Source organism: Rhinoraja longicauda, chromosome 21, assembly GCF_053455715.1.
Source record: "Rhinoraja longicauda isolate Sanriku21f chromosome 21, sRhiLon1.1, whole genome shotgun sequence".
In the NCBI taxonomy this organism is placed as follows: Eukaryota; Metazoa; Chordata; class Chondrichthyes; order Rajiformes; family Arhynchobatidae; genus Rhinoraja; species Rhinoraja longicauda.
This window is the reverse complement of record NC_135973.1, coordinates 15,920,599-15,933,065: the sequence shown is the minus strand read 5'-3', so window position 1 is coordinate 15,933,065 and position 12,467 is coordinate 15,920,599.

The following is a 12,467-nucleotide window of genomic DNA, read 5'->3' as shown; positions in this document are numbered from 1 at the left end:
GCTTCATTGAGAACAATTACCAATTAAAAGATCTTTCTTTGTTATTTTATTTCAAGCGGTTTGTTTGTTGTTGTTGTTGTGGCAGATTTGCGAGGTTGAAGCTGGAAGTCGAGGTGTTCCCGTGCACCTGCTCCCTCCCCTCATCCTTCTTGGTGGTAGAGTTGTGGGTTTGGGAGGTGCTGTCAGAGTCACCTGGGTGAGTAAATGCAGTGCATTTTATGGATGGTGCACAGTGGAGTGAATGAATGTTTGAAGTGGTTGTTGGAGTGCTTTGTTCTGGAGAATCTCAAACGTTCCTGGATGTTAACATCTCGGATGATCTGACCTGGGCCCAGCACATAAATGTAATCATGATGAAAGTTGTGCGAGCGTTTAATTTTTAAGACGTTTAAAGAGTTTCGGCAAATAACTGTATACTCTAACAAATTTCTGCCGATGCACTGCAGAAAGTGCATTGCCTGGTTGTATCATGCTCTGCTATGACAATTCCAATGCACAGGAAGGCAAGAAACAGCAGAGAGGGGTGGTTTCAACCTGGTCCACCACTGCACAGTCCTTCCCACCCTCTAAAGCAGTTACACGAGGCACAATGAGCCTTCATGGTGAGTCACAAGCCCAAACCTACACCAAGCCCATCCACACCAGATCCAGGCCAGGCAGCACCAAGTTTTGATCACACCAGTCGGCAGCAGCCTCGAGAAGCCAGCAACTTTCATCAAGGATCCTCTCCATCTCTGGATCATGCCCTCTTCTCACTGTAACCACTGGGCTCCGGAATTACAGAAACCTAAAGTCCCACACCACTGGGTTCAGGAACACCTTCCCTTCCTGCAACCATCAGATTATTGAACCGATCTCCACACGCATTAATCCTACCTTGGTAATGGAACACAGTGGACCACCTCCTGAACTATAATGGACATTTACTCATTGTGTATTTTTGCACCAATGTCTTGTTTTTTGCACAGTTTCTTTCTTTCCCTGTCTTGTAATATTCACATGAAATTCATGTATAATTGATGTTTTTGTGTGTTGTCTGTTCCATGTGCCTGTGAGACTGCTGCCAGCAAGATTTTCTATTGTAACTGTACCTCACTGTGCATATCACAATAAACTCAACTTGACTTGATCTCCACTCATCCAGGCAAGTGGAGAGTGGTCCATAGCACTTCTTACCTTTGCCTTGTGGATGGTGGAACCTTTGGAGTATCAATAACTGGGCCACTTGCCACACGATACATAGTCTCTGATAGCCGCAATAATCATGTAACTGATCCATCTGAATTTCCGGCCAAAGTGCCCTCACCCCAAGATATTAATGGTGGCATCTCAATGATGCCAATGCCACTAAATGCCAAGAAGTTAAACTCTATCTTCTTGGAGATGATCATTGCTCTGCACATCTGTGGCATGAAAATTACTTGTCACTTATCAACCCATATCTGGATGCTGTATTATTTGGCTCCAGTGTCATAGAGTCTTACAGTGTGAACAAAGGCCCTTCGACCCAACTTGCCCACACCAACCAACTAGTGTCCCATCTACACTAGTCCCGTCTGCCTGCGTTTGGCCCAGATCCTTCTGAACCCGTCCTATCCATGTACCTGTCTAAATGTTTCTCACACATTGCAATAGTACGTGCCTCAACTACCTCCTCCGGCAGCTCATTCCATACACCCACCAACCTTTGTGTGAAAATGCGACCACTCAAGTTCCTATTAAATCTTTCCCCTCGCCTTAAACCTATGTCCTCTGGCACTCAGGGCAAGGGACTCTGTGCATCTACCCAATCTATTCCTCTCGTGATTTTGCCGAGGGTTGATCAGACTATGGTGAGAATAAAATGGGACGAGTGTAAACAGGCATTTGATGGTCAGCCCAGACTCAGTGGATTGAAAGGCCACTTTCTGAGCTCTTTAACACCAAGACACGATGACTATTAGAAGCTGACATCAGGAGCACTTCATAGCCACCACTGAGCCAGGGGCCATTATATAGGGCAGCCCCCAAGTACACATATCACTCATCCTGATGGGAGCAAAGAGAGCAGGAAAAGTCACTTGTTTTCTTCACTTAGGACAGAGTCGATCCTGATTAATCTTCATGCATGGTCACTGAACAGGTCTTCACTGAGAGATGTTAACCACTTGACTGGAGCCTTTGGGTTAAAGGCACAGAAGGTGATGTTAACAGGCAATGAGAGAGTTGTTATCACGTTACTCCAGGGAGACTATCTTTGCTTTGTTTGCCTGCTTTCAAAGGGATGTGGCATTGATTTGAATGCAGATATTGATTGATAAAGAGCATTCAATCTCACCTCATGTGTCCAGTCTACATTACACCTTTTGTGCCTGAAGCCGGCTACACCTGCCTTCAAAGAGGTGATAAAATAGACCAGGCGACATACCTTGTGAGATATGCGCGCATTTATATAAATGTATTTGTCTGGACTTGGTAAAATTTTAAGATGCCACCTCACTGGGGTTCCTGCGAATAGACTCTGGACCGTCTGTGGTGCGCTGGAGAATGGCTTCAGTAATAAATGAACAGTGGAAAGGATTGTAATGATGATTTGGGTCTGAAATTGGTTCAGATTTACAGTGTCAGTCTGAAATGGAGAAAGAGGAAAAGCAGCCTAAGCAAGCCTAATGGATCCATCAACTCATTTTGACTGCTCAGTGGGGCGATCAGGTCACAATCCTTTCTGTTTGGCACTGCGGAAAGCACTTCAATTTTGTTAGGAAATGTATCAATTTAAAGCGACTTCAGCACCACACTGAAAAAAAAAAAGCCTAATGAATCTGGACTCAATTTTCCGCCACACTGCTTCACTGAACTGTCGGGGAGAAAGCAATGTCCCTGTCGGAGGACGGGAGGTGCCGTTGATTGGCCTGTGTGCCTGCTATTGGCGACCATTGGCAGCGACCACTCTGCGTCCTTCTGCAAAGTGACAGGCCCTCTACGCTAACAGTGGCCATTGCCTCAGACAGTCGGTGCCACTGAAGGCAAAATGGCCCTCTTTTACTTCAGAGAAAGCTCGCTCAGAGGAAGGAAGGAAGGAGAAGGGGGGGGGGGGGGGGGGGGGTTGCATTGACGGGCCCGGATATGATGCTGCACTAATTGAGTCACAAAGTACAATGCAGGGAGCAGTTTGTGCTTAACGGGAGAAGAGGGAAAGATAAAACTTGCCTGTCAATGGTGGGTGTCAAGAGCAGCAGATGTTGCTTTATCTGCTGATGGCCACGCTGACATTATCTCCCTGCTTGTCACAGACCGAGAATCTCTCAGCGAAACCAAAGCAGATGGCTTTACACCCGGCTCTTTATGCTGGCCACTTACGCCCTATTTTAACTGACACAGTATTAAGAAAGATGCACCCACATGGTGGTGACAGACAGGGGCATTATCACACAAGCTGGGCCGAAGGATCTGTTCCTACGCTGTACGAACCTGATGCAAAACAGGGCAGCTCCAGGTTGAAGATTATGCCCACCAGGGTAACTTCCACGCTAAAAGTAGTTTATTGATCCTTCTGCCACTCTCCTACCAAAACTACAGATTAATTAACGCCCCCTCCTCCCCACCATCTCTCATCAGCAGGAGTCAGATTTAGGTAGGCGGCGTTTCTTTGATCGGGGCTGGTTCCTTTCTCTTGAGCAGAGACTCGGTATCAGGGCCGGCTGCCTACGAACGCACTCCCTGTTGCTTCAGCTGCCTGTTCTGATTTCTTTTTTAAAATGTGAATCACTGGAGCCTCCCAGGTACATTATAGTCTCGCGCAAAATATAAGAGCGTCTTGGAGAAGCCACAAGTGTGTTAAAATAATTTAAATGTTAATGACACTGGCTGCAGCTTATACCGTGCCAGCACCAGCACGATTTGGTTTAGGTAATGGATTTTCACATTGATAATAAATTGATTGAGGACACTTTAACCCTTCGTTTATGCCTGAACACTGGTGTGAAAACGCATGCCTCCAGATTCAGCTATAATTTCTTCCCAGCTGTCATCAGGCATCTGAAGCATCCTATCAACAGCTAGAGAGCAGTCCTGAGCTACCATCTACCATAATGTAGACCCTTGGACTACCTTTATTCAGACTTTACTGGACTCTACCTTGCGCTGTACGTTATTCCCTTTATCCTGTATCTGTACACCGTGGACGGCTGGATTGTAATCATGCGTAATCTTTCCGCTGACTGGGTAGCACGCAACAAAAAAGCTTTTCACCGTGACAATAAACTAAACAAAAATAAACTCTATCGAATGACTGCTTGATATTAAGAAGTATTTGGGAATGGTACATGGTGGAACTAAGGTTTCAGGGATTTCATTGTGTGTTGACATCCCACCGATTAATGTCCAAATGAGAATAAGGATACGCTCAATAAGTGTACCGGGTCCTGGGAATCCTGCCCCGCGTCAGCTGAAACTGGAGAAGGGTGTTTGGTCTGGAATTGTCATCATCTTCGGCGGTCAGTCGAAGCGAGTGTGACTGTCCTCTCCATAGAGGACGCCTGTGTGTGACTTTGTTTAGCGTGGGGAGACTGGTGCACAGACAGCCACCACACGGTCCTTGACAGGTCTGGGTCAGGATCCAGTGGCATGGAGTCCAAGACGACCGGGGACCCTTTTCTGCTGCAGCCTTCATCCGCCTTCCCAGCCGTTGTGACGCTCCACTAAAGTCAGCCATCATCCTTCGCCTGCTCCACCGTTGAGGTCTTGGTTGGATTGCTCTTTGTCAGGGACGTCCCCCTCGAGCTCACTGCCATGGGTAACCCTACCATGAGCGTAGCTCCAGATGGCATCGCTCTCAGGATCTCAGGGCCACACAAGTTTCTCCATCACGACAAGGTGACAATCCACGGAGAAGACCTGGTGTCAGATGCATGGAAACTCAGCATATTTTTCAGAAGATGTGCACCGCCTCACAATCTACTCATCCGTCAGGCCGGTCCCATCTGTGAAAAATTCCTCTATTCCCACATTGACCTCATCAACCACCTCACAATCTTAAGGAAGCAGATTGTCCTCGATTCCAAGACCTCTTAAAAGTGGGTTTCTGAATGGTACAAGTAGAAGAAGCCTTAGTCTTTAGTCAGAGGGTGGTGAATCTGTGGAATTCTTTGCCACAGTAGGCTGTGGAGGCCGTCAGTGGATATTTTTAAGGCAGAGATAGATAGATTCTTGATTAGTACAGGTGTCAGAGTAACTGATTCAGAGGTGTCAGGAGAATGGGGTTAGGAGGGAGAGATAGATCAGCCATGATTGAATGGTGAAGTAGACTTGATGGGCTGAATGGCCTAATTCTACTCCTATCACATGACCTTACAACATGCAGAATAAAAGCTTTCATTTGTGTAGAGCATCTAACAAAGCAAAAAAACTTTTTTTTTTTACAAACATTGATTGTCAGAGGATATACGAGGAACTGCAGATGCTGGAATCTTGAGCAAAGCACAAAGTGTTGGAGGAATTCAACCACTGGCTCAGGCACCAGGGGGAATGGACATATTTTATAATTAAAAAAATTAATTTTATTCAAAATTAAAAATATGGAATGGACAGGTTATATCTCAGGTTGAGACCCTTCTTCAGACAGATTGCAGCAGTGGGGGGGAGAAAAGTGGAATAGAGAAGCTGGGGCAGGACAAAGCTTGGCAAGTGATAGGTGGATACAGGTGAGGGGAGGTTGTTTGGCAGATGGCTGGAGGAAGCAGCAAAGACTAGTGGTGAAAAGGATGTCAGATAAGGAGAGAAGTGGAGTAAAATATAAAGCCAGAGGGAGGGCCTTCTGGATATCTCAATTATTAACTAATTTATATCTCCTTCCCATATCCCACACTCTGGCTTTGCATTTCATCCTCCTCCTCTCTTTATCTGAATTCTATTGCCTCCCTTTCATCTCTAGTCTTTGTTACTTACTCCACCCATCTGCCAATCAACCCCCCCCCCTTACCTGCATCCACCTATCACTTGCCAAATTGGCCCTGCCCCTGCCCCAGCCCCCTTTCAGCTTTCACCCCCTACCACAATCAGTCTGAAGAAGGATCCCGATACTCGGTTTCCTCCACAGATACCCTGTACACCCATTGAGTTCCTCCAGCACTTTGTGTTTCGCCTAGGGATATAGTTGGAAGGGATAGGGAGTGGGAAATGGACTGTCAGATACTTACACAAAGCAGGCTTTAAAAAGAGTATTAAAGAGTATCACCTGCACCTCCTCCAACCTCATCTATTGCATCCGCTGCTCTAGATGTCAACTTATTTACATCGGCGAAACCAAGCGCAGGCTCGGCGATCGCTTCGCTCAACACCTGCGCTCGGTCCGCGTTGGCCAAACTGATCTCCCGGTGGCCGAGCACTTCAACTCCCCCTCTCATTCCCAGTCTGTCCTTTCTGTCATGGGCCTCCTCCAGTGCCATAGTGAGGCCCACCAGAAATTGGAGTAACAGCACCTCATATTTCGCTTGGGCAGCTTGCAGCCCAGTGGTATGAACATCGACTTCTCCAACTTTAGATAGTTCCTCTGTCCCTCTCTTCCCCTCCTCCTTCCCAGATCTCCCTCTATCTTCCTGTCTCCACCTATATCCTTCCTTTGTCCCGCCCCCCTGACATCAGTCTGAAGAAGGGTCTCGACCCGAAACGTCACCCATTCCTTCTCTCCTGAGATGCTGCCTGACCTGCTGAGTTACTCCAGCATTTTGTGAATAAATACCTTCGATTTGTACCAGCATCTGCAGTTATTTTCTTATATTAAAGAGAAGCAGGTGAGGTGCGGAGGTTGGGTAAATTAGGTTTGTAGAGGGCCTCGATGAGTGGCAAAGGGTTTCTGACACATGTCGGTGAGTGCTAAGCTGCCCACACTCACCATGCGCACACCTGTACTCACCTGGATCTGTCCCTGGAAAGACATGACACAGGTCCAGTTTCCACTAGATGGCACTGACCTTCCTGTCAGGCAGAGCCCAACACAACACACCAACGGCCTTTCAAAACCTTTCAACAACTTTTAGAGACAGCCGAGGACGGTAGCAAAATGTTCATGCTGTTAAATTACTATTAAGTTTGAAAAAAGTTTGCAAATAAAATTAAACATAATTAAAACAATATTACCAATTTGATTTAAATACAGGTGCAATACTCTGATAGGCCAACTGGGAAATAACAGGAGACACAAGAGACACCAGATGCAGGAATCTTCGGCAAAGAAATAAACTGCTGGAAGAACTCAGGTGGTCCGGCAGCATCTGTGGAGGAAATGGGCAGATAGGTGACAGGGATGCCAAGAACCTTCAAGCTGTCGATTACCTCTACAGCATTTACATTAATGTTGACTGGGTTGTATTCACCAGCCACTCTACCCCTCCCCTCACTTCCTTATCTCAACAGCGAACTCTTTCCTCATGCCGACTTGAGTGTGAGGTTGTGTAGGATGGAACTGCAGATGCTGGTTTAAACCAAAGATAGACACAAAATGCTGGAGTAACTCAGCAGGACAGGCAGCATCTCTGGAGAGAAGGAAAGGGTGATGTTTCGGGTCGAGACCCTACTTCAGACTGACTATCTTTGTGTGTTAGGTTGTTATCCTGACATCATGACATAAGTTTCTCGATCTCTTTCCTGTACTCCATCTCATTGTAACTATTGATCCGCTCGACAAAAGTGGTATCATGGGTAAACTAAAGATCATTTCACATTCTACTGGGCCCTGCAGTCATGACTGCACGGCTCTAGAACATATCATATCATATCATATCATATATATACAGCCGGAAACAGGCCTTTTCGGCCCACCAAGTCCGTGCCGCCCAGCGATCCCCGTACATTAACACTATCCTACACCCACTAGGGACAATTTTTACATTTACCCAGCCAATTAACCTACATACCTGTACGTCTTTGGAGTGTGGGAGGAAACCGAAGATCTTGGAGAAAACCCACGCAGGTCACGGGGAGAACGTACAAACTCCTTACAGTGCAGCACCCGTAGTCAGGATCGAACCTGAGTCTCCGGCGCTGCATTCGCTGTAAAGCAGCAACTCTACCGCTGTGTGTTGAGGATCAAAGTGGAGGAAATGCTATGACCAATTCTAATGGATTGAGGGTTTCCTCAGATCGACACAAAATGCTGGAGTAACTCAACGGGACAGGCAGCATCTCTGGAGAGGAGGAATGGGTGACGTTTCGGGTCGAGACCCTTCTACAACAGGCTGGACGTGGGGAAGATGTTTCTTGTGACTCCGTGGTCTAGCATGAGGGGGTCACAGTTTCAGGGTATGGAGTAATACATTTCGGACTGAGATGCGGATGCCAGGTTCACCATCCTCATCTCAGTCCTAAATGTCTTACCCCATACACTGTGGCCTCATTCTGAACCACAGAGTTCCAGGAAACATGTACCCTGCATCAAGCCTGACGAGTTCTGTTAGCCTTTGCTACATTTCTACATTTCTACATAGAAACAAAACATAGAACGTTACTGCTCAGGAACTGGCTCTTAGGGCCCCAATGCGTCGTATATGATGCCAACTTGAACTTATCCCTTCTGCTTGCATATGATTCATATCCCCCCATTCCCTGCATAATCATCTCTCCATTTAAAAGCTTCTTCAATGCCATGATCATATCTGCTTTCACCACCACCTGTGGCAGCGCATTCCAGACCCCCACCACTCTCTGTAAAAACATACCCACCCAGGAACAGCATCTCATATTTCGCTTGGGCAGCCTACAACCCAGCGGTATGAACGCTGATTTCTCTAACTTCAAGTAAGCCCTGCATTCCCTCTCTCCCCTCACTCCCCCACCCTAGTCACCCCACTAGTTCCACTGTTCACATCCTTGTATCCCCTCGTTATCACCTCTTCCCCAGCCAACAATGGGCCATTATAGGCTCCACCCTTCCTTGGTCTTCTGTTGCCAGCCACGATTTGTTCTGGCCTTTTCCTACCTCCAGTCCCCTCCACTTTATCATATCATATCATATCATATATATACAGCCGGAAACAGGCCTTTTCGGCCCACCAAGTCCGTGCCGCCCAGCGATCCCCATACATTAACACTATCCTACACCCACTAGGGACAATTTTTACATTTACCCAGCCAATTAACCTACATACCTGTACGTCTTTGGAGTGTGGGAGGAAACCGAAGATCTCGGTGAAAACCCACGCAGGTCACGGGGAGAACGTACAAACTCCTTACAGTGCAGCACCCGTAGTCAGGATCGAACCTGAGTCTCCGGCGCTGCATTCGCTGTAAAGCAGCAACTCTACCGCTGCGCTACCGTGCCGCAGTCTGAAGAAAGGTTCCAACCCAAAATGTCACCCTTCCATTTTCTCCAAAGATGCTGCCTGACCAGCTGACTTTCTCCAGCACCTTTTGACTGTCTTCAGTAAAAAGCAGCGTCTGCAGTTCTTTTCTACACATCTTATACTCAATGCCTGACCGGTGACGGGAAGGATAGCATACGCCTTATTTACCACTCTATCTATTTGTTTAGTTCAGTTCCATGTTCTGCCAGAAGCAACATTCAGAAAGCAAATCAGAGGGGCATGAGAAAAATGATTTATTATCTGTAAAATGGTGGAGTTGGTACAGGAAAAATAAATACCCAGTCGGACAATGAAAGGTCCTCCATGACCAAAGATACCAGAGGAGGGGGGCGCTAGTGTGCATATGATGTAATAGACGTGTTTTGCTAGAGCTCCCCTCCGATAAATCGAGATTAAGGAATAAAAGACTATTTATAGTACAACTCCCACTTTAAGTTGTGTCTACTGCTGTAATAACAGACCGACATAAAATGACAACGCAGAAGTCGTCCAGAAAGCAGCCAGCCGTCAGGAAATTTAATGAAAACCCAGCATCGTCACTGGATGAGGAGCGGCCTAGTGGTGGAGAGCCGGAGCTAATCACACTATCGGCAGAAGGAACTCCTGAAACAGCCATCATTCTTACAGCTATAAATGAAATGAGCAAGAAGATGGATGACCGATTTAATACCCTGGAGGTGTCCCTCCAAGTTACCTAAGCCACTCTGACTGAACATGGAGCACGGATATCTATGGTAGAAGATGCGAGCAGTGACAATGACACTCGACTAATTCAGTTGGAGCAGCAGTGGCTAAGGCTAGAATTTGCTAACAAGGCCCTCCAGGATAAAGTTATAGATCTGGAGGCGCGCTCCAGGCGCCAGAACATAAAAGTGGTCGGACTACCAGAAAAGATTGAAGGCGGCCGCCCCATGGAGTTCATTGGTAACTTTATTCGGGACTTGTTGGGGGCAGAACATTTCTCGATGCCCATAGAAGTTGATAGGGCGTATAGGCTGGGAGGACAACCGGCTAACGATCTCGCGCGCCCCAGAGTCATGATAGTTAAGATCCACAGCGGCCATCAGAAAGAGCGGATAATGCGACTGTCACAACAACAATACCCGCTGAACTACAATGGGAAGCAAATTCACATTTTTCCTGATCTCCCGGCAGAGATAATGAAACAACGTCGTCTTTTCGAGGTCACGAGGAAGAAGCTCAAAGAGGCAGGCCTGCGAACCGGATATATCTACCCTGCTCGCCTCCGGGTTACCCAGGGTATCGACACGTCGATATTTAGCACCCCGGAGGAGGCCAAACTATTCGCGGATAACCTGCCACCCAGCCCGGTGACAACGGTGGGCTAATGTCGGCTAACAGACTAACACTGACTAGCTGGTCTCCAGACCAGCTGTTTCAGCCAATCTCAACGTGGGGGCATGGTCACCCTCTTGTCGAGTAAGCTTAAATCCTGAGGATACAAGCTTTTGTCCAAGTGCACTGACTCTCCCATGTCTATCCATGTTTAAGCCGCTGGCCCGGAGTGGACGGCGGGCGTCGGCTAACATGCGAACGAGTTAACTCTGAGCCATGGACATGGTCATTCACACGAAAGGTAGACGTTGGACTCAATAGATTTAACTTTAACTTTGTTTAATGTGCTTAATTCGTTTCAGGAATAGGATGATTTTACAGGATGGGTTCCTGCTAATTTTTCAAAGGGAAACGTTTTTTTTGTTGAACAGATCCGTAATTTTGTTTGTTCATCGGAGGGGATGCCGACTGAATTTGTAGTTAACTAGCTAGCGGTTTCACAATTTAGCCTTTAGCTAGCCTTTGGGCTTAACAGGCTAGATAGTTGAAGTAACCCCCGTTTACAGTATGTTAGGATATTTTCTCTCACTTTGTTTGGGAGAGTGGGGATGGGGGGAGGGAAAGTCCGAGTTTTGTGTGTGTTTTTGTGTTGGTGGTCTTCCTGTTTTTTTGTTTGAGGCAAATTATTATGTCGCTGCTTATGTAATACAATTTACACCTTCTGATGGTACCTGGGGATGATGATGTGCGTGGGAGGGTTACCATGGTGAGCTGGAATGTCCACGGCATGGGCCACCCAATTAAACGAGCTAAGGTGTTTTCACATCTTAGGTCTTTATCTGCCGACCTTGTGTTCCTCCAAGAAACTCACATTAGAACATTGGGGCAGAGACAGTTGCGCTGCAGATGGGCAGATCAGATATTTCAATCCACATTTTCTAGCAAAGCCCGCGGGGTGGCAATTATGGTTAAGAAAAACATAGATTTCAGACATATTTCTACAGTAAGTGACCCGAATGGTCGATTTCTCATAGTAACTGGGTACCTTTACTCTGTTCATGTAACACTGCTTAACATTTATGGTCCGAATATTGATGATGCAGCTTTCTTTCGCAAAATCTTTGATAAGCTACCTGACCTTTCTAATACGAATGTGATTGTTGCAGGGGACCATAACACAATCCTTGACTGGCACCTGGATAGGTCATCAAATAAAATGTGTAGCCCTTCGAATGCATCCACGGTTTTGAAAAATCTCATCTCCTCCACCAATTTAGTTGACATTTGGAGGATACAGCATCCCACAGACAGAGAATACTCTTTTTTTTCTAAAATGCACAATTCATACTCTCGTATCGATTATTTTTTATTAGACTCGAAACTCATACCTAATGTAATAAATACCAAATATCATAACATTTTGATCTCAGATCACGCTCCAACCTCAATTATCTTTGACTTTAAGCTGTCTAAACGATGTGCTAAATGGCGACTACGCCTTTCCTTGCTTAATGATGGAACTTTCTGTAAATACATGTCTGAAAAAATTACAGAATATTTGGAGACCAATGACACTTCTGATGTCTCGGACTCCACCTTGTGGGAAGCTTTCAAGGCAGTTATGAGGGGTCATATTATTTCGTATGAAGCGTCTTTAAAGAAATCCAGAGAGAGACGTCTACAAGAAATTGATTCGGAGCTTTCTCCAATGGAGACGTTGTATCGGAGCACAAACAACCCCCAAACGCTGCAAAATATGCTCAGTCTTAAATATGAGTATAACACGATTCTAACAAATCAAGTCAGTGACCAGCTACTGCGACTGAAACAGCG